Source organism: Acipenser ruthenus, unplaced genomic scaffold (assembly GCF_902713425.1).
Source record: "Acipenser ruthenus unplaced genomic scaffold, fAciRut3.2 maternal haplotype, whole genome shotgun sequence".
Classification (NCBI taxonomy): domain Eukaryota; kingdom Metazoa; phylum Chordata; class Actinopteri; order Acipenseriformes; family Acipenseridae; genus Acipenser; species Acipenser ruthenus.
In genome coordinates, this window is record NW_026708406.1 from 1 (window position 1) to 22,500 (window position 22,500).

The 22,500-nt window shown below is 37.6% G+C and overlaps 7 non-coding genes across 7 annotated transcripts; all 7 read right to left on the bottom strand.

Annotated features, from left to right (window-relative positions):
- Nucleotides 1-219: 219 nt before the first annotated feature.
- Nucleotides 220-291, bottom strand: trnac-gca (transfer RNA cysteine (anticodon GCA)). The gene has a single exon. It is a non-coding gene; the product is annotated as a tRNA-Cys (tRNA).
- A 2,439-nt stretch (nucleotides 292-2,730) lies between these two features.
- On the bottom strand, nucleotides 2,731-2,802 carry trnac-gca (transfer RNA cysteine (anticodon GCA)). Its single transcript has one exon. It is a non-coding gene; the product is annotated as a tRNA-Cys (tRNA).
- Nucleotides 2,803-5,292: 2,490 nt separating this feature from the next.
- trnac-gca (transfer RNA cysteine (anticodon GCA)) lies at nucleotides 5,293-5,364 on the bottom strand. The gene has a single exon. It is a non-coding gene; the product is annotated as a tRNA-Cys (tRNA).
- Nucleotides 5,365-7,807: 2,443 nt separating this feature from the next.
- Nucleotides 7,808-7,879, bottom strand: trnac-gca (transfer RNA cysteine (anticodon GCA)). Its single transcript has one exon. It is a non-coding gene; the product is annotated as a tRNA-Cys (tRNA).
- Nucleotides 7,880-10,329: 2,450 nt separating this feature from the next.
- trnac-gca (transfer RNA cysteine (anticodon GCA)) lies at nucleotides 10,330-10,401 on the bottom strand. The gene has a single exon. It is a non-coding gene; the product is annotated as a tRNA-Cys (tRNA).
- Nucleotides 10,402-19,680: 9,279 nt separating this feature from the next.
- Nucleotides 19,681-19,752, bottom strand: trnac-gca (transfer RNA cysteine (anticodon GCA)). The gene has a single exon. It is a non-coding gene; the product is annotated as a tRNA-Cys (tRNA).
- A 1,568-nt stretch (nucleotides 19,753-21,320) lies between these two features.
- Nucleotides 21,321-21,392, bottom strand: trnac-gca (transfer RNA cysteine (anticodon GCA)). The gene has a single exon. It is a non-coding gene; the product is annotated as a tRNA-Cys (tRNA).
- Between the last annotated feature and the right edge of the window lie 1,108 nt (nucleotides 21,393-22,500).

Consider the following 22,500-nt stretch of genomic DNA (forward strand, 5'->3'; position numbering starts at 1 on the left):
TGCCTTCCCAGGCGGCCTTCTCAAGAGAGGCCAAGCTTCTAATTTCTCCAGTTGTAAAGGGTGCGGTGGCCAAGTGGTAAGGTGTTTGGTCTCGTAACTTGAGGATCACGTCTTCAAACCCTGTCTGTAGCTTGTTGCTGTCTTTGAAACATTAATTTTTGCTTCTAGCGGAAATAAAAAATGTTAACGTGCATTTTGTATTTTAATTTAAAAAAAAAAAGGGGGCACTCGGATTTGAACCAGAGACCTCTTGATCTGCAGTCAAATGCTCTACCACTGAGCTATACCCCCGACTCACTAGCCTTTTCCAGCTATGCCCTTTTCTGCCAAGCACAACCAACGGTGCCGAGCTGCAGTTTCAGAAATGCAACCTATCAATGGCTAGTTATTTTTTACCTTGTGTCCCGCAGCAATATTTTTCAACAAAACATTCAAGAAGTATTGTATAAGGTCCGTCAAGTAATAGAATAACACGTTGTTATACATGTATCTCTTTGAAAACACTAAGCGAAATAGATAATAATCAGAAAATGCTTAACGTTTTTTATTTCAAGAAATTAAACTAAATACAAAATTTAGTGTTGAAAAAAAGAGAGAAGCCTTATGGTTTCTGAAGTACGTTATAACGTTCCCCAAAATGTTCTGAAAACAAGGACACCAAGTCCAAGATGCCACTGTAACACATTTTGGAGTGCATTTTGTTTTTATTGGAAGAGAGTCAAATACAGCCAAAAAATGCCTGGTCATGGGGGGAGCATCCCACTGAAAAACACTCGGTCCTTTAAAGGGTTTAGCAAAGGTTGGTTTGCTTGAGCTCACCCTAGAAAAGTGGTTGTTATTTTATTTTTTAATATATTAAATTGAAAGCCACAGCTTGCCTTGTCAGACGTCTTTGACAGATAATTTAAGAAGCGCCATGCTTTGCATTCTTATGACAGTCATCATTTTCATGTTACGTATTCTTCATGGTAACAGTGAAGATGCTTTCCAAGCCAATTTCTATAAATATAAGGGGACACTCTGATATTCCCTTTTACATGTTATGTCCGAGATTGGTTAAATGTAATTTTTTATTAAATGTTTCCATTAAGATTCAACTCACAGCACAACAATTTGTTATCTTATGGTGCTGCTACATTTGTATTGATTTAAAAACTACATACTATTAGCATGTACCTTGTTTTATGGTTACTCCTTACTCAGCAATGCGACCACAGCTTCACTCTAATATGAACTCCATTGAATGTAAAACAAAGGCCCTGTCCACACTATGCCTTTAAACCGTCTTAGTTGCGTTTAAGCCGGCTTAAAAGTGCTAAATACGGTTTGCGTCCACACTACGCAGCATTTAATACCGTACTCGAGACCACCTCAGGAGGTAGTCTCGAGTCCGGTTCTAATTAGATCGCATCAGGTAGTGCGGTTTGTCAGAAGTGTGGACGCTGTAATACCAAACTACATGTTTTGTGTATCCTCCAATATCCCAAAATGCTTTGTGGTATGTTTGGCGAAATACTCAGAGCAGGCGCCCGAAGGAGTTGCTATCACTGTACACTCCGCACTAGGTATTCATTTTTATGCTTCAAAAAATCTTTCAGGACATCTCTGTTAAACTAGTGGGGAAAATCGTATTTTTCTTGCATCGTACTTGTACTTGCTAGAACCAAAGTCATTGTATTTATCTTGCTCTTAACCGTATTATTACTTGTACTGTGATCCCTGAAATGTATTTTTGTTTACGACTGTAAGTCGCCCAGGATAAGGACGGCTGCTAAGAAATTAATAAATAAATAAATAAATAATAATAAATAAATAAATAAATAAACAAAAACACAGCGTTAAATTAGGCGACTGCAAAAATGAAATGCGAGTTAAAAGTAGGATCGGGAATGAACAAATTACGTAATTTGTCAGCTCTGTTTGAAATAAAATTAAGAGGACCAGAATTAGGCTCAGGCAAGATATGAAGGTAAAAACAAAGATTGTTTTGTAATTAACAGCTTTTTCTGAGTTTAAATATGAAACAGAATCAGCTCAATTTGTTTAAAGGGACTTCACCTGATTAAAAATAAAACCTGAAAACTTCAAGCCCTACTTGTGTGTGTGTTCGGATTTACTTTTTCCGCAATACTGGTAATATTTAATTTATGCAATATTTAATTTATGCAAACTGCAGTTACTGACAGGCTTGATAATTGAGGCAATACTGAATCTTTCAGTTAATTCTTATGAAAAAATAAATAAAAAATTGGTGTATGCTACAGCCGGTAGATGGTGTCAAGTATTAAAAAAAAAAATACTATTTGCAAAATAGTATTTACTAATTTCTATTGATAATATATTTCTGGCAACCTATTTTATGTTTGTATTTTAAATACATTTGGAGACCACTGTTGTCTTTTTAAATATTTTCCGTGACTATGTTGCCATCCTTGGCGTTCACTGTTAACCGAAAGGTTTGTGGTTTGAGCTCAAACAGGAACTCTTTTTTATATGAAACTGGCCAGCCAGATTGCCTTCCCAGGCGGCCTTCTCAAGAGAGGCCAAGCTTCTAATTTCTTCAGTTGTAAAGGGTGCGGTGGCCAAGTGGTAAGGTGTTTGGTCCCGTAACTTGAGGATCACGTCTTCAAACCCTGTCTGTAGCTTGTTGCTGTCTTTGAAACACTAATTTTTGCTTCTAGCTGAAATAAAAGATGTTAACGTGCATTTTGTATTTTAATTTAGAAAAAAAGGGGGCACTCGGATTTGAACCGGGGACCTCTTGATCTGCAGTCAAATGCTCTACCAATGAGCTATACCCCCGACTCACTAGCCTATTCCAGCTATGCCCTTTTCTGCCAAGCACAACCAACGGTACCGAGCTGCAGTTTCAGAAATGCAACCTATCAATGGCTAGTTATTTTTTACCTTGTGTCCCGCAGCAATATTTTTCAACAAAACATTCAAGAAGTATTGTATAAGGTCCGTCAAGTAATAGAATAACACGTTGTTATACATGTATCTCTTTGAAAACACTAAGCGAAATAGATAATAATCAGAAAATGCTTAACGTTTTTTATTTCAAGAAATTAAACTAAATAAAAAATATAGTGTTGAAAAAAAGAGAGAAGCTTTATGGTTTCTGAAGTACGTTATAACGTTCCCCAAAATGTTCTGAAAACAAGGACACCAAGTCCAAGATGCCACTGTAACACATTTTGGAGTGCATTTTGTTTTTATTGGAAGAGAGTCAAATACAGCCAAAAAATGCCTGGTCATGGGGGGAGCATCCCACTGAAAAACACTCGGTCCTTTAAAGGGTTTAGCAAAGTTGGTTTGCTTGAGCTCACCCTAGAAAAGTGGTTGTTATTTTATTTTTTAATATATTAAATTGAAAGCCACAGCTTGCCTTGTCAGACGTCTTTGACAGATAATTTAAGAAGCGCCATGCTTTGCATTCTTATGACAGTCATCATTTTCATGTTACGTATTCTTCATGGTAACAGTGAAGATGCTTTCCAAGTCAATTTCTATTAATATAAGGGGACACTCTGATATTCCTTTTTACATGTTATGTCCGAGATTGGTTAAATGTAATTTTTTATTAAATGTTTCCATTAAGATTCAACTCACAGCACAACAATTTGTTATCTTATGGTGCTGCTACAGTTGTATTGATTTAAAAACTACATACTATTAGCATGTGCCTTGTTTTATGGTTAGTCCTTACTCAGCAATGCGACCATAGCTTCACTCTAATATGAACTCCATTGAATGTAAAACAAAGGCCCTGTCCACACTATGCCTTTAAACCATATTAGTTGCGTTTTAAGCCGGCTTAAAAGTGCTAAATACGCTTTGCGTCCACACTACGCAGCATTTAATACCGTACTCGAGACCACCTCAGGAGGTAGTCTCGAGTCCGGTTCTAATTAGAGCGCATCAGGTAGTGCGGTTTATCAGGTGTGTGGACGCTGTAATACCAAACTACATGTTTTGTGTATCCTCCAATATCCCAAAATGCTTTGTGGTATGTTTGGCGAAATACTCAGAGCAGGCGCCCGAAGGAGTTGCTATCACTGTACACTCCGCACTAGGTATTCATTTTTATGCTTCAAAAAATCTTTCAGGACATCTCTGTTAAACTAGTGGGGAAAATCGTATTTTTCTTGAATCGTACTTGTACTTGCTAGAACCAAAGTCATTGTATTTATCTTGCTCTTAACCGTATTATTACTTGTACTGTGATCCCTGAAATGTATTTTTGTTTACGACTGTAAGTCGCCCAGGATAAGGACGGCTGCTAAGAAAGAAAGAAATAATAATAATAATAATACTAATAATAATAATAATAATAATAATAATAAATAAATAAATAAATAAATAAATAAATAAATAAATAAACAAACAAAAACACAGTGTTAAATGAGGCGACTGCAAAAATGAAATGCGAGTTAAAAGTAGGATCGGGAATGAACAAATTACGTAATTTGTCAGCTCTGTTTGAAATAAAATTAAGAGGACCAGAATTAGGCTCAGGCAAGATATGAAGGTAAAAACAAAGATTGTTTTGTAATTAACAGCTTTTTCTAAGTTTAAATATGAAACAGAATCAGCTCAATTTGTTTAAAGGGACTTCACCTGATTAAAAATAAAACCTGAAAACTTCAAGCCCTACTTGTGTGTGTGTTCGGATTTACTTTTTCCGCAATACTGGTAATATTTAATTTATGCAATATTTAATTTATGCAAACTGCAGTTACTGACAGGCTTGATAATTGAGGCAATACTGAATCTTTCAGTTAATTCTTATGAAAAAATAAATAAAAAATTGGTGTATGCTACAGCCGGTAGATGGTGTCAAGTATTAAAAAAAAAAATACTATTTGCAAAATAGTATTTACTAATTTCTATTGATAATATATTTCTGGCAACCTATTTTATGTTTGTATTTTAAATACATTTGGAGACCACTGTTGTCTTTTTAAATATTTTCCGTGACTATGTTGCCATCCTTGGCGTTCACTGTTAACCGAAAGGTTTGTGGTTTGAGCTCAAACAGGAACTCTTTTTTATATGAAACTGGCCAGCCAGATTGCCTTCCCAGGCGGCCTTCTCAAGAGAGGCCAAGCTTCTAATATCTCCAGTTGTAAAGGGTGCGGTGGCCAAGTGGTAAGGTGTTTGGTCCCGTAAATTGAGGATCACGTCTTCAAACCCTGTCTGTAGCTTGTTGCTGTCTTTGAAACACTAATTTTTGCTTCTAGCTGAAATAAAAGATGTTAACGTGCATTTTGTATTTTAATTTAGAAAAAAAGGGGGCACTCGGATTTGAACCGGGGACCTCTTGATCTGCAGTCAAATGCTCTACCACTGAGCTATACCCCCGACTCACTAGCCTATTCCAGCTATGCCCTTTTCTGCCAAGCACAACCAACGGTGCCGAGCTGCAGTTTCAGAAATGCAACCTATCAATGGCTAGTTATTTTTTACCTTGTGTCCCGCAGCAATATTTTTCAACAAAACATTCAAGGAAGTATTGTATAAGGTCCGTCAAGTAATAGAATAACACGTTGTTATACATGTATCTCTTTGAAAACACTAAGCGAAATAGATAATAATCAGAAAATGCTTAACGTTTTTTATTTCAAGAAATTAAACTAAATACAAAATATAGTGTTGAAAAAAAGAGAGAAGCTTTATGGTTTCTGAAGTACGTTATAACGTTCCCCAAAATGTTCTGAAAACAAGGACACCAAGTCCAAGATGCCACTGTAACACATTTTGGAGTGCATTTTGTTTTTATTGGAAGAGAGTCAAATACAGCCAAAAAATGTCCTGGTCATGGGGGGAGCATCCCACTGAAAAACACTCGGTCCTTTAAAGGGTTTAGCAAAGGTTGGTTTGCTTGAGCTCACCCTAGAAAAGTGGTTGTTACTTTATTTTTTAATATATTAAATTGAAAGCCACAGCTTGCCTTGTCAGACGTCTTTGACAGATAATTTAAGAAGCGCCATGCTTTGCATTCTTATGACAGTCATCATTTTCATGTTACGTATTCTTCATGGTAACAGTGAAGATGCTTTCCAAGTCAATTTCTATGAATATAAGGGGACACTCTGATATTCCTTTTTACATGTTATGTCCGAGATTGGTTAAATGTAATTTTTTATTAAATGTTTCCATTAAGATTCAACTCACAGCACAACAATTTGTTATCTTATGGTGCTGCTACAGTTGTATTGATTTAAAAACTACATACTATTAGCATGTGCCTTGTTTTATGGTTACTCCTTACTCAGCAATGCGACCATAGCTTCACTCTAATATGAACTCCATTGAATGTAAAACAAAGGCCCTGTCCACACTATGCCTTTAAACCGTATTAGTTGCGTTTAAGCCGGCTTAAAAGTGCTAAATATGCTTTGCGTCCACACTACGCAGCATTTAATACCGTACTCGAGACCACCTCAGGAGGTAGTCTCGAGTCCGGTTCTAATTAGATCGCATCAGGTAGTGCGGTTTATCAGAAGTTTGGACGCTGTAATACCAAACTACATGTTTTGTGTATCCTCCAATATCCCAAAATGCTTTGTGGTATGTTTGGCGAAATACTCAGAACAGGCGCCCGAAGGAGTTGCTATCACTGTACACTCCGCACTAGGTATTCATTTTTATGCTTCAAAAAATCTTTCAGGACATCTCTGTTAAACTAGTGGGGAAAATCGTATTTTTCTTGAATCGTACTTGTATTTGCTAGAACCAGTCATTGTATTTATCTTGCTCGTAACCATATTATTACTTGTACTGTGATCCCTGAAATGTATTTTTGTTTACGACTGTAAGTCGCCCAGGATAAGGACGGCTGCTAAGAAATAAATAAATAAATAAATAATAATAATAATAAATAAATAAATAAACCAAAACACAGCGTTAAATTAGGCGACTGCAAAAATGAAATGCGAGTTAAAAGTAGGATCGGGAATGAACAAATTACGTAATTTGTCAGCTCTGTTTGAAATAAAATTAAGAGGACCAGAATTAGGCTCAGGCAAGATATGAAGGTAAAAACAAAGATTGTTTTGTAATTAACAGCTTTTTCTGAGTTTAAATATGAAACAGAATCAGCTCAATTTGTTTAAAGGGACTTCACCTGATTAAAAAATAAAACCTGAAAACTTCAAGCCCTACTTGTGTGTGTGTTCGGATTTACTTTTTTCCGCAATACTGGTAATATTTAATTTATGCAATATTTAATTTATGCAAACTGCAGTTACTGACAGGCTTGATAATTGAGGCAATACTGAATCTTTTCAGTTAATTCTTATGAAAAAATAAATAAAAAATTGGTGTATGCTACAGCCGGTAGATGGTGTCAAGTATTAAAAAAAAAAATACTATTTGCAAAATAGTATTTACTAATTTCTATTGATAATATATTTCTGGCAACCTATTTTATGTTTGTATTTTAAATACATTTGGAGACCACTGTTGTCTTTTTAAATATTTTCCGTGACTATGTTGCCATCCTTGGCGTTCACTGTTAACCGAAAGGTTTGTGGTTTGAGCTCAAACAGGAACTCTTTTTTATATGAAACTGGCCAGCCAGATTGCCTTCCCAGGCGGCCTTCTCAAGAGAGGCCAAGTTTCTAATTTCTCCAGTTGTAAAGGGTGCGGTGGCCAAGTGGTAAGGTGTTTGGTCCCGTAAATTGAGGATCACGTCTTCAAACCCTGTCTGTAGCTTGTTGCTGTCTTTGAAACACTAATTTTTGCTTCTAGCTGAAATAAAAAATGTTAACGTGCATTTTGTATTTTAATTTAGAAAAAAAAAAGGGGGCACTCGGATTTGAACCAGGGACCTCTTGATCTGCAGTCAAATGCTCTACCACTGAGCTATACCCCCGACTCACTAGCCTGTTCCAGCTATGCCCTTTTCTGCCAAGCACAACCAACGGTGCCGAGCTGCAGTTTCAGAAATGCAACCTATCAATGGCTAGTTATTTTTTACCTTGTGTCCCGCAGCAATATTTTTCAACAAAACATTCAAGAAGTATTGTATAAGGTCCGTCAAGTAATAGAATAACACGTTGTTATACATGTATCTCTTTGAAAACACTAAGCGAAATAGATAATAATCAGAAAATGCTTAACGTTTTTTTATTCCAAGAAATTAAACTAAATACAAAATATAGTGTTGAAAAAAAGAGAGAAGCTTTATGGTTTCTGAAGTACGTTATAACGTTCCCCAAAATGTTCTGAAAACAAGGACACCAAGTCCAAGATGCCACTGTAACACATTTTTGAGTGCATTTTGTTTTTATTGGAAGAGAGTCAAATACAGCCAAAAAATGCCTGGTCATGGGGGGAGCATCCCACTGAAAAACACTTGGTCCTTTAAAGGGTTTAGCAAAGGTTGGTTTGCTTGAGCTCACCCTAGAAAAGTGGTTGTTATTTTATTTTTTAATATATTAAATTGAAAGCCACAGCTTGCCTTGACAGACGTCTTTGACAGATAATTTAAGAAGCGCCATGCTTTGCATTCTTATGACAGTCATCATTTTCATGTTACGTATTCTTCATGGTAACAGTGAAGATGCTTTCCAAGTCAATTTCTATAAATATAAGGGGACACTCTGATATTCCTTTTTACATGTTATGTCCGAGATTGGTTAAATGTAATTTTTTATTAAATGTTTCCATTAAGATTCAACTCACAGCACAACAATTTGTTATCTTATGGTGCTTCTACAGTTGTATTGATTTAAAAACTACATACTATTAGCATGTGCCTTGTTTTATGGTTAGTCCTTACTCAGCAATGCGACCATAGCTTCACTCTAATATGAACTCCATTGAATGTAAAACAAAGGCCCTGTCCACACTATGCCTTTAAACCATATTAGTTGCGTTTAAGCCGGCTTAAAAGTGCTAAATACGGTTTGCTTCCACACTACGCAGCATTTAATACCGTACTCGAGACCACCTCAGGAGGTAGTCTCGAGTCCGGTTCTAATTAGAGCGCATCAGGTAGTGCGGTTTATCAGGTGTGTGGACGCTGTAATACCAAACTACATGTTTTGTGTATCCTCCAATATCCCAAAATGCTTTGTGGTATGTTTGGCGAAATACTCAGAGCAGGCGCCCGAAGGAGTTGCTATCACTGTACACTCCGCACTAGGTATTCATTTTTATGCTTCAAAAAATCTTTCAGGACATCTCTGTTAAACTAGTGGGGAAAATCGTATTTTTCTTGAATCGTACTTGTACTTGCTAGAACCAAAGTCATTGTATTTATCTTGCTCTTAACCGTATTATTACTTGTACTGTGATCCCTGAAATGTATTTTTGTTTACGACTGTAAGTCGCCCAGGATAAGGACGGCTGCTAAGAAAGAAATAAATAAATAATAATAATAATAATAAATAAATAAATAAATAAATAAATAAACAAAAACACAGCGTTAAATTAGGCGACTGCAAAAATGAAATGCGAGTTAAAAGTAGGATCGGGAATGAACAAATTACGTAATTTGTCAGCTCTGTTTGAAATAAAATTAAGAGGACCAGAATCAGGCTCAGGCAAGATATGAAGGTAAAAACAAAGATTGTTTTGTAATTAACAGCTTTTTCTGAGTTTAAATATGAAACAGAATCAGCTCAATTTGTTTAAAGGGACTTCACCTGTTTAAAAATAAAACCTGAAAACTTCAAGCCCTACTTGTGTGTGTGTTTGGATTTACTTTTTCCGCAATACTGGTAATATTTAATTTAAGCAATAGTTAATTTATGCAAACTGCAGTTACTGACAGGCTTGGTAATTGAGGCAATACTGAATCTTTCAGTTAATTCTTATGAAAAAATAAATAAAAAATTGGTGTATGCTACAGCCGGTAGATGGTGTCAAGTATTTTTTTAAAAAATACTATTTGCAAAATAGTATTTACTAATTTCTATTGATAATATATTTCTGGCAACCTATTTTATGTTTGTATTTTAAATACATTTGGAGACCACTGTTGTCTTTTTAAATATTTTCCGTGACTATGTTGCCATCTTTGGCGTTCACTGTTAACCGAAAGGTTTGTGGTTTGAGCTCAAACAGGAACTCTTTTTTATATTAAACTGGCCAGCCAGATTGCCTTCCCAGGCGGCCTTCTCAAGAGAGGCCAAGCTTCTAATTTCTCCAGTTGTAAAGGGTGCGGTGGCCAAGTGGTAAGGTGTTTGGTCCCGTAAATTGAGGATCACGTCTTCAGACCCTGTCTGTAGCTTGTTGCTGTCTTTGAAACACTAATTTTTGCTTCTAGCTGAAATAAAAAATGTTAACGTGCATTTTGTATTTTAATTTAGAAAAAAAAGGGGGCACTCGGATTTGAACCGGGGACCTCTTGATCTGCAGTCAAATGCGCTACCACTGAGCTATACCCCCGACTCGCTAGCCTATTCCAGCTATGCCCTTTTCTGCCAAGCACAACCAACGGTGCCGAGCTGCAGTTTCAGAAATGCAACCTATCAATGGCTAGTTATTTTTTACCTTGTGTCCCGCAGCAATATTTTTCAACAAAACATTCAAGAAGTATTGTATAAGGTCCGTCAAGTATTAGAATAACACGTTGTTATACATGTATCTCTTTGAAAACACTAAGCGAAATAGATAATAATCAGAAAATGCTTAACGTTTTTTATTTCAAGAAATTAAACTAAATACAAAATTTAGTGTTGAAAAAAAGAGAGAAGCTTTATGGTTTCTGAAGTACGTTCCCCAAAATGTTCTGAAAACAAGGACACCAAGTCCAAGATGCCACTGTAACACATTTTGGAGTGCATTTTGTTTTTATTGGAAGAGAGTCAAATACAGCCAAAAAATGTCTGGTCATGGGGGGGAGCATCCCACTGAAAAACACTCGGTCCTTTGAAGGGTTTAGCAAAGGTTGGTTTGGTTGAGCTCACCCTAGAAAAGTGGTTGTTATTTTATTTTTTAATATATTAAATTGAAAGCCACAGCTTGCCTTGTCAGACGTCTTTGACAGATAATTTAAGAAGCGCCATGCTTTGCATTCTTATGACAGTCATCATTTTCATGTTACGTATTCTTCATGGTAACAGTGAAGATGCTTTCCAAGTCAATTTCTATAAATATAAGGGGACACTCTGATATTCCTTTTTACATGTTATGTCCGAGATTGGTTAATTGTAATTTTTTATTAAATGTTTCCATTAAGATTCAACTCACAGCACAACAATTTGTTATCTTATGGTGCTGCTACAGTTGTATTGATTTAAAAACTACATACTATTAGCATGTGCCTTGTTTTATGGTTACTCCTTACTCAGCAATGCGACCATAGCTTCACTCTAATGTGAACTCCATTGAATGTAAAACAAAGGCCCTGTCCACACTATGCCTTTAAACCGTATTAGTTGCGTTTAAGCCGGCTTAAAAGTGCTAAATACGGTTTGCGTCCACACTACGCAGCATTTAATACCGTACTCGAGACCACCTCAGGAGGTAGTCTCGAGTCCGGTTCTAATTAGATCGCATCAGGTAGTGCGGTTTATCAGAAGTGTGGATGCTGTAATACCAAACTACATGTTTTATGTATCCTCCAATATCCCAAAATGCTTTGTGGTATGTTTGGCGAAATACTCAGAGCAGGCGCCCGAAGGAGTTGCTATCACTGTACACTCCGCACTAGGTATTCATTTTTATGCTTCAAAAAATCTTTCAGGACATCTCTGTTAAACTAGTGGGGAAAATCGTATTTTTCTTGAATCGTACTTGTACTTGCTAGAACCAAAGTCATTGTATTGGTTGGTGCTTATCTTGGCGAGAGCCGAGTTCAAATCAGCATGAAGTTTTAACATCTACTCTCGTGTAATGGAAATCATGAAGATCTGGATACGTCCAGTGACTGCTGTGAATAGTGCAGCTGGCAACAAGGGAAAGACCTTGTGACAGCCTGGAGAGACAGCTGACAGGAGGAAAGAGACCCCATTGGGGCTGGTAAGGGTTAGCTACCCTTGTCGGCAGTATCCAGCTCTGTGTTTACAGGATGCTGGAGACACCCGCCCAAGGCTTCTAAGAAATTAAAGAGAAAAATACCCCTAGAGTCTGCGAGAGCGGGGGCGTAAGATGACTCAACGTTGGACAACACGGTTAACGACTTAGGAACGGAAACGGATATGAGTATGGAGAGTACTTCACAAAAGACTAGTTCAAGATCTGCAGTTAACAAAGACATGGAACTCCAGGTTTGTGTCTGCGGCTGGAGCAAGGCGACAACGGTCAGGGGTTTGAAGATTCATCAAGGGAGAATGAAATGCTTGAGGGAGAAGGGACAAGGGCCTCGCATTGATCAGTACTTCTTACGAAGTCAGTCAAGTCAGTCGAATGAAATCCAGCGACAGGAAGCAAACCACAGTTCGCAGGATATCAGCACCCCTGTCATAGATGTGAGGAGGACTTGCATGGACACAGTTAGTGATGAACCTAATGATCCTTGTGAACCCGGTCAGACAAACCAGCATAAGAGAGAAAAGAACCTCAACGGGCACAAGCCTGGAGTTAAATGGCCAAGAGCTTGTGAGAAAACTGCATGGGACACAGTAAACACAGATCTCTGCGTTGCATTGGAAAGATTAAGTGGAACAGTTGAAAAGAAGCTGGATAAATTTGGGGACATCATCTACGCATATGGAAGTGAGAGGTTTGGAGTTGAAAAAAGGAAGGAAAAAGTAGAAACTATTCCTGGAAAGTCTAGACGGCAGCAGGAGATTGAACGCTTAGTTAGAGAAAGGAGACAGCTGAGGAACCAATGGAGAAGAGCAGAACAAAGTCAGAAGGAGGGACTCAATCTCTTACAAAAGGTCATAAAAGATAAGCTTGCAACATTGCGCAGAGCTGAGCGCCTACGGAAACGCTACAAAAAGAAGGAGCGTGCGAGAGCTAACTTTTATAAAGACCCATTCAAATTTGTAAAGAAGTTATTCACCAGTGAGAAGAATGGCACACTAAAAGCATCTAAGGTTGAGCTGGAGAGATATTTGGAGGAAACACATACAGATTCAAAAAGGCAGGAGCCTATGTCAATTCCGTCAGACATCCCACCTATCAATCCACCAGAATACCAAATGGAGGACTGTGCACCTAAGTGGAAAGAAATAGAGCAAGCTGTGAAAAAAGCAAGGGCTTCATCATCTCCAGGGCCTAATGGAGTTCCGTACAGAGTGTACAAGAGTGCTTCAGGAGTTCTACGAATTCTGTGGAAATTGATGAAAGTGGCATGGGAAAAACAGGTTGTACCAAGAGCATGGCGCCGAGCAGGTGGAGTCTTTATACCTAAAGAAAAAGATTCTACAAGCATCAGTCAGTTTCGTCCCATTTCCCTATTAAACGTAGAAGGCAAGATTTTCTTCAGCATTATTGCTCAGAGATTGTCAGCTTACCTATTAAAGAACTGCTTCATTGACACTTCGATACAAAAAGCGGGCATTCCAGGTTTCCCAGGTTGCTTAGAACACATCAATGTGATCTGGCAACAAATTCAATCAGCTAAAAAGGAGAGGAAGGAGCTCCATGTGACATTCCTGGATTTGGCTAATGCATATGGTTCAGTGCCACATGAACTACTTTGGGCAGCATTTGATTTTTTCAGTGTACCGATGACAATAACAAATTTAGTGAAAGCCTATTTTGGAGATTTGCAATTCAGTTTTTCAACTTCAGAATTCAGCACTACATGGCAATGCCTAGAGGTTGGAATAATGGCAGGATGCACCATTTCTCCACTGGCTTTTACCATGGCAATGGAAGTAATCATTAGGGCATCAAAATGGGTAGTAGGAGGAGAGCGCTTGGCTTCTGGAATGCGACTACCACCAATTCAAGCATATATGGATGACATGACAACCATGACTACAACAGTAGCCTGCACTAATCGATTATTGGGCAAATTAACCAATAACATTGAATGGGCACGAATGCAATTCAAGCCCACTAAATCAAGGAGCATCTCTATAATTAAAGGCAAAGTAGTAGATAAAACATTCTTCATTAATGGTGAGGCAATACCAACAGTGTCTGAGAAGCCAGTGAAGAGTCTTGGGAGATGGTACGACGGGGATCTAAAGGACACAGTTCGTGTGGGAGAAGTTAGACAACAAGCAGTGGAAGGGTTGAAGAGCATAGACAGCTGCGCTCTACCAGGTAAACTAAAACTCTGGTGCTTTCAGTTTGGTCTACTGCCGAGGTTGCTGTGGCCACTGACTGTGTACGAGGTTTCTTTGACAACAGTAGAGAAGCTGGAAGCTTTAATCAGTTCATACATCAGGAAATGGTTGGGAGTTCCACGCTGCCTCAGCAGAGTGGGACTTTATGGTAAAGGAATACTGCAGCTACCAGTCTCTGCTCTAACCGAGGAGTTTAAGTGCGCCAAGGTCAGACTGGAAATGACATTAGTAGAGTCACGCGATAAATGCGTAAGGGAGGCAGCACCTGTGTTGAAAACTGGAAGAAAGTGGGCGGCAAAGAAAGCTGTGGAAGATGCAAAGGCTGCCCTTCGAATTGGTGATATCATGGGGCAAGTTCAGCATGGAAGAGGGGGTCTTGGTTTCAGTTCAACTCCTCCTACATGGCACAAGGCGGCCCCAGCTCAAAGGAGGAAGCTGGTAGTCAACGAGGTGCAAAAGCAGGAGGAGAGGATGAGGTGTATAAAGGCCATTTCCCAGGCCAAACAGGGAGAATGGATGAGATGGGAGAGTGTGGAACAACGCAAGATTGGCTGGCAAGACCTATGGTCAATGGAACAGAGCAGGATCAGTTTCCTCATCAGGTCAACATATGATGTTCTCCCATCACCACAGAACCTAAACCTCTGGGTAGGAGAGGATCCCTCATGTCCTTTGTGTTCATCACCTGCAACATTAAGGCACATTTTGACAGGATGTAAGGTGGCTCTTAGCCAAGGACGGTTTACTTGGCGCCATGACCAGGTGCTGCGATGTTTGGCCTTAGCATTGGAAGACAAGCGTAACATGACCAATAAGTTGCCACCTGTTCCATCAAAACATTACACACAAAAGACAACATTCCTCCGCCCAGGAGAGCAACCACCAAGAAAAGGTGTTAAAACCAATCCTCGCCCAGGACAACTGGAAGCTGCTAGAGACTGGAATATGCTGGCAGATGTTGGTCAACGGCTTATTTTTCCACCTGAGATTGCCACCACTAACCTTCGACCAGATATTGTCTTGTGGTCTGGATCAGCACGCCTTGTTCACCTGGTAGAGTTAACAGTGCCATGGGAGGATGCTGTAGATGAGGCGTATGAGAGGAAGAAACTGCGGTATGCTCAACTAGCCACTGAAGCGGAACAGCGAGGATGGAGAGTTCGGGTTTACCCAGTGGAAGTGGGTTGTCGAGGATTTGTGGCACACTCTACAACCCGGTTTCTCAGAGACGTCGGATTCAGTGGCCAAGAGTTGCGTCGCACAGTGAAGAACTTATCTGAAGCAGCAGAGAGGAGCAGCAACTGGCTGTGGTTGAGACGGAAAGATTCTGGCTGGGGACAGGTAAGTAAGCTGGGCTGAGTTGAGTGGGGGACGGAGGGGGGTGATGCTGGGACGCCAGAATCACCGTCGAGCCCTCTTGAGGTGTCGTGGGCTAGTCGACGAAACACTGAGGATGGAAGGTGCCCACTTGAAAACCCCAGAGATGTACCCTACTTAGCTCAATCCAGACAGTTGTCATGCTGATGCGCTGGGGAGGCCGCACTTTGGTTGATCCCCGGAGCCAGCATCGCAGCCGTTGTGTGTGCTGATGCGCCAGGGAGGCAAAATAAGCTGATCCCTGGAGCCAGCATTACACTTCAGCCATTAACACCAGACAGAAGGATATCTACATCATCATATGGAAGGAAACGTAAATGGATGGAGACACATATGGATCAAATTAGTTTACTGTAAAGCTACGTCTTAGTTGGTGCTTATCTTGGCGAGAGCCGAGTTCAAATCAGCATGAAGTTTTAACATCTACTCTCGTGTAATGGAAATCATCTTGCTCGACCGTATTATTACTTGTACTGTGATCCTTGAAATGTATTTTTGTTTACGACTGTAAGTCGCGCAGGATAAGGACGGCTGCTAAGAAATAAATAAATAAATAAATAAATAAATAAATAAAAATAATAATAATAATAATAATAATAATAATAATAATAATAATAATAAATAAATAAATAAACAAACAAAAACACAGCGTTAAATTAGGCGACTGCAAAAATGAAATGTGAGTTAAAAGTAGGATCGGGAATGAACAAATTACGTAATTTGTCAGCTCTGTTTGAAATAAAATTAAGAGGACCAGAATTAGGCTCAGGCAAGATATGAAGGTAAAAACAAAGATTGTTTTGTAATTAACAGCTTTTTCTGAGTTTAAATATGAAACAGAATCAGCTCAATTTGTTTAAAGGGACTTCACCTGATTAAAAATAAAACCTGAAAACTTCAAGCCCTACTTGTGTGTGTGTTCGGATTTACTTTTTCCGCAATACTGGTAATATTTAATTCATGCAATAGTTAATTTATGCAAACTGCAGTTACTGACAGGCTTGGTAATTGAGGCAATACTGAATCTTTCAGTTAATTCTTATGAAAAAATAAATAAAAAATTGGTGTATGCTACAGCCGGTAGATGGTGTCAAGTATTTTTAAAAAAAATACTATTTGCAAAATAGTATTTACTAATTTCTATTGATAATATATTTCTGGCAACCTATTTTATGTTTGTATTTTAAATACATTTGGAGACCACTGTTGTCTTTTTAAATATTTTCCGTGACTATGTTGCCATCCTTGGCGTTCACTGTTAACCGAAAGGTTTGTGGTTTGAGCTCAAACAGGAACTCTTTTTTATATGAAACTGGCCAGCCAGATTGCCTTCCCAGGCGGCCTTCTCAAGAGAGGCCAAGTTTCTAATTTCTCCAGTTGTAAAGGGTGCGGTGGCCAAGTGGTAAGGTGTTTGGTCCCGTAAATTGAGGATCACGTCTTCAAACCCTGTCTGTAGCTTGTTGCTGTCTTTGAAACACTAATTTTTGCTTCTAGCTGAAATAAAAAATGTTAACGTGCATTTTGTATTTTAATTTAGAAAAAAAAAGGGGGCACTCGGATTTGAACCAGGGACCTCTGTATCTGCAGTCAAATGCTCTACCACTGAGCTATACCCCAGACTCACTAGCCTTTTCCAGCTATGCCCTTTTCTGCCAAGCACAACCAACGGTGCCGAGCTGCAGTTTCAGAAATGCAACCTATCAATGGCTAGTTATTTTTTACCTTGTGTCCCGCAGCAATATTTTTCAACAAAACATTCAAGAAGTATTGTATAAGGTCCGTCAAGTAATAGAATAACACGTTGTTATACATGTATCTCTTTGAAAACACTAAGCGAAATAGATAATAATCAGAAAATGCTTAACGTTTTTTATTTCAAGAAATTAAACTAAATACAAAATATAGTGTTGAAAAAAAGAGAGAAGCTTTATGGTTTCTGAAGTATGTTATAACGTTCCCCAAAATGTTCTGAAAACAAGGACACCAAGTCCAAGATGCCACTGTAACACATTTTTGAGTGCATTTTGTTTTTATTGGAAGAGAGTCAAATACAGCCAAAAAATGCCTGGTCATGGGGGGAGCATCCCACTGAAAAACACTCGGTCCTTTAAATGGTTTAGCAAAGGTTGGTTTGCTTGAGCTCACCCTAGAAAAGTGGTTGTTATTTTATTTTTTAATATATTAAATTGAACGCCACAGCTTGCCTTGTCAGACGTCTTTGACAGATTATTTAAGAAGCGCCATGCTCTGCATTCTTATGACAGTCATCATTTTCATGTTACGTATTCTTCATGGTAACAGTGAAGATGCTTTCCAAGTCAATTTCTATGAATATAAGGGGACACTCTGATATTCCTTTTTACATGTTATGTCCGAGATTGGTTAAATGTAATTTTTTATTAAATGTTTCCATTAAGATTCAACTCACAGCACAACAATTTGTTATCTTATGGTGCTGCTACAGTTGTATTGATTTAAAAACTACATACTATTAGCATGTGCCTTGTTTTATGGTTACTCCTTACTCAGCAATGCGATCATAGCTTCACTCTAATATGAACTCCATTGAATGTAAAACAAAGGCCCTGTCCACACTATGCCTTTAAACCGTCTTAGTTGCGTTTAAGCCGGCTTAAAAGTGCTAAATACGGTTTGCGTCCACACTACGCAGCATTTAATACCGTACTCGAGACCACCTCAGGAGGTAGTCTCGAGTCCGGTTCTAATTAGATCGCATCAGGTAGTGCGGTTTATCAGAAGTGTGGATGCTGTAATACCAAACTACATGTTTTATGTATCCTCCAATATCCCAAAATGCTTTGTGGTATGTTTGGCGAAATACTCAGAGCAGGCGCCCGAAGGAGTTGCTATCACTGTACACTCCGCACTAGGTATTCATTTTTATGCTTCAAAAAATCTTTCAGGACATCTCTGTTAAACTAGTGGGGAAAATCGTATTTTTCTTGAATCGTACTTGTACTTGCTAGAACCAAAGTCATTGTATTTATCTTGCTCGACCGTATTATTACTTGTACTGTGATCCTTGAAATGTATTTTTTGTTTACGACTGTAAGTCGCGCAGGATAAGGGCGGCTGCTAAGAAATAAATAAATAAATAAATAAATAAATAAATAAATAAATAAATAATAATAATAATAATAATAATAAATAAATAAATAAATAAATAAATAAATAAACAAAAACACAGCGTTAAATTAGGGGACTGCAAAAATGAAATGCGAGTTAAAAGTAGGATCGGGAATGAACAAATTACGTAATTTGTCAGCTCTGTTTGAAATAAAATTAAGGGGACCAGAATTAGGCTCAGGCAGGATATGAAGGTAAAAACAAAGATTGTTTTGTAATTAAAAGCTTTTTCTGAGTTTAAATATGAAACAGAATCAGCTCAATTTGTTTAAAGGGACTTCTCGTGATTAAAAATAAAACCTGAAAACTTCAAGCCCTACTTGTGTGTGTGTTCGGATCTACTTTTTCCGCAATACTGGTAATATTTAATTTATGCAATATTTAATTTATGCAAACTGCAGTTACTGACAGGCTTGGTAATTGAGGCAATACTGAATCTTTCAGTTAATTCTTATGAAAAAATAAATAAAAAATTGGTGTATGCTACAGCCGGTAGATGGTGTCAAGTATTAAAAAAAAAAATACTATTTGCAAAATAGTATTTACTAATTTCTATTGATAATATATTTCTGGCAACCTATTTTATGTTTGTATTTTAAATACATTTGGAGACCACTGTTGTCTTTTTAAATATTTTCCGTGACTATGTTGCCATCCTTGGCGTTCACTGTTAACCGAAAGGTTTGTGCTTTGAGTTCAAACAGGAACTCTATTTTATATTAAACTGGCCAGCCAGATTGCCTTCCCAGGCGGCCTTCTCAAGAGAGGCCAAGCTTCTAATTTCTCCAGTTGTAAAGGGTGCGGTGGCCAAGTGGTAAGGTGTTTGGTCCCGTAACTTGAGGATCACGTCTTCAAACCCTGTCTGTAGCTCGTTGCTGTCTTTGAAACACTAATTTTTGCTTCTAGCTGAAATAAAAAATGTTAACGTGCATTTTGTATTTTAATTTAGAAAAAAAGGGGGCACTCGGATTTGAACCGGGGACCTCTTGATCTGCAGTCAAATGCTCTACCACTGAGCTATACCCCCGACTCACTAGCCTATTCCAGCTATGCCCTTTTCTGCCAAGCACAACCAACGGTGCCGAGCTGCAGTTTCAGAAATGCAACCTATCAATGGCTAGTTATTTTTTACCTTGTGTCCCGCAGCAATATTTTTCAACAAAACATTCAAGAAGTATTGTATAAGGTCCGTCAAGTAATAGAATAACACGTTGTTGTACATGTATCTCTTTGAAAACACTAAGCGAAATAGATAATAATCAGAAAATGCTTAACGTTTTTTATTTCAAGAAATTAAACTAAATACAAAATTTAGTGTTGAAAAAAAGAGAGAAGCTTTATGGTTTCTGAAGTACGTTCCCCAAAATGTTCTGAAAACAAGGACACCAAGTCCAAGATGCCACTGTAACACATTTTTGAGTGCAAGGGAAAATCGTATTTTTCTTGAATCGTACTTGTACTTGCTAGAACCAAAGTCATTGTATTTATCTTGCTCGACCGTATTATTACTTGTACTGTGATCCTTGAAATGTATTTTTGTTTACGACTGTAAGTCGCGCAGGATAAGGGCGGCTGCTAAGAAATACATAAATACATAAATACATAAATACATAAATAATAATAATAATAATAATAATAATAATAATAATAATAATAATAATAATAATAAATAAATAAATAAATAAATAAACAAAAACACAGCGTTAAATTAGGGGACTGCAAAAATGAAATGCGAGTTAAAAGTAGGATCGGGAATGAACAAATTACGTAATTTGTCAGCTCTGTTTGAAATAAAATTAAGGGGACCAGAATTAGGCTCAGGCAAGATATGAAGGTAAAAACAAAGATTGTTTTGTAATTAAAAGCTTTTTCTGAGTTTAAATATGAAACAGAATCAGCTCAATTTGTTTAAAGGGACTTCTCGTGATTAAAAATAAAACCTGAAAACTTCAAGCCCTACTTGTGTGTGTGTTCGGATCTACTTTTTCCGCAATACTGGTAATATTTAATTTATGCAATATTTAATTTATGCAAACTGCAGTTACTGACAGGCTTGGTAATTGAGGCAATACTGAATCTTTCAGTTAATTCTTATGAAAAAATAAATAAAAAATTGGTGTATGCTACAGCCGGTAGATGGTGTCAAGTATTAAAAAAAAAAATACTATTTGCAAAATAGTATTTACTAATTTCTATTGATAATATATTTCTGGCAACCTATTTTATGTTTGTATTTTAAATACATTTGGAGACCACTGTTGTCTTTTTAAATATTTTCCGTGACTATGTTGCCATCCTTGGCGTTCACTGTTAACCGAAAGGTTTGTGCTTTGAGTTCAAACAGGAACTCTTTTTTATATTAAACTGGCCAGCCAGATTGCCTTCCCAGGCGGCCTTCTCAAGAGAGGCCAAGCTTCTAATTTCTCCAGTTGTAAAGGGTGCGGTGGCCAAGTGGTAAGGTGTTTGGTCCCGTAACTTGAGGATCACGTCTTCAAACCCTGTCTGTAGCTTGTTGCTGTCTTTGAAACACTAATTTTTGCTTCTAGCTGAAATAAAAAATGTTAACGTGCATTTTGTATTTTAATTTAGAAAAAAAGGGGGCACTCGGATTTGAACCGGGGACCTCTTGATCTGCAGTCAAATGCTCTACCACTGAGCTATACCCCCGACTCACTAGCCTATTCCAGCTATGCCCTTTTCTGCCAAGCACAACCAACGGTGCCGAGCTGCAGTTTCAGAAATGCAACCTATCAATGGCTAGTTATTTTTTACCTTGTGTCCCGCAGCAATATTTTTCAACAAAACATTGAAGAAGTATTGTATAAGGTCCGTCAAGTAATAGAATAACACGTTGTTGTACATGTATCTCTTTGAAAACACTAAGCGAAATGGATAATAATCAGAAAATGCTTAACGTTTTTTATTTCAAGAAATTAAACTAAATACAAAATTTAGTGTTGAAAAAAAGAGAGAAGCTTTATGGTTTCTGAAGTACGTTCCCCAAAATGTTCTGAAAACAAGGACACCAAGTCCAAGATGCCACTGTAACACATTTTTGAGTGCAAGGGAAAATCGTATTTTTCTTGAATCGTACTTGTACTTGCTAGAACCAAAGTCATTGTATTTATCTTGCTCGACCGTATTATTACTTGTACTGTGATCCTTGAAATGTATTTTTGTTTACGACTGTAAGTCGCGCAGGATAAGGGCGGCTGCTAAGAAATAAATAAATACATAAATACATAAATACATAACTACATAAATAATAATAATAATAATAATAATAATAATAATAATAATAAATAAATAAATAAATAAATAAACAAAAACACAGCGTTAAATTAGGGGACTGCAAAAATGAAATGCGAGTTAAAAGTAGGATCGGGAATGAACAAATTACGTAATTTGTCAGCTCTGTTTGAAATAAAATTAAGGGGACCAGAATTAGGCTCAGGCAAGATATGAAGGTAAAAACAAAGATTGTTTTGTAATTAAAAGCTTTTTCTGAGTTTAAATATGAAACAGAATCAGCTCAATTTGTTTAAAGGGACTTCTCGTGATTAAAAATAAAACCTGAAAACTTCAAGCCCTACTTGTGTGTGTGTTCGGATCTACTTTTTCCGCAATACTGGTAATATTTAATTTATGCAATATTTAATTTATGCAAACTGCAGTTACTGACAGGCTTGGTAATTGAGGCAATACTGAATCTTTCAGTTAATTCTTATGAAAAAATAAATAAAAAATTGGTGTATGCTACTGCCGGTAGATGGTG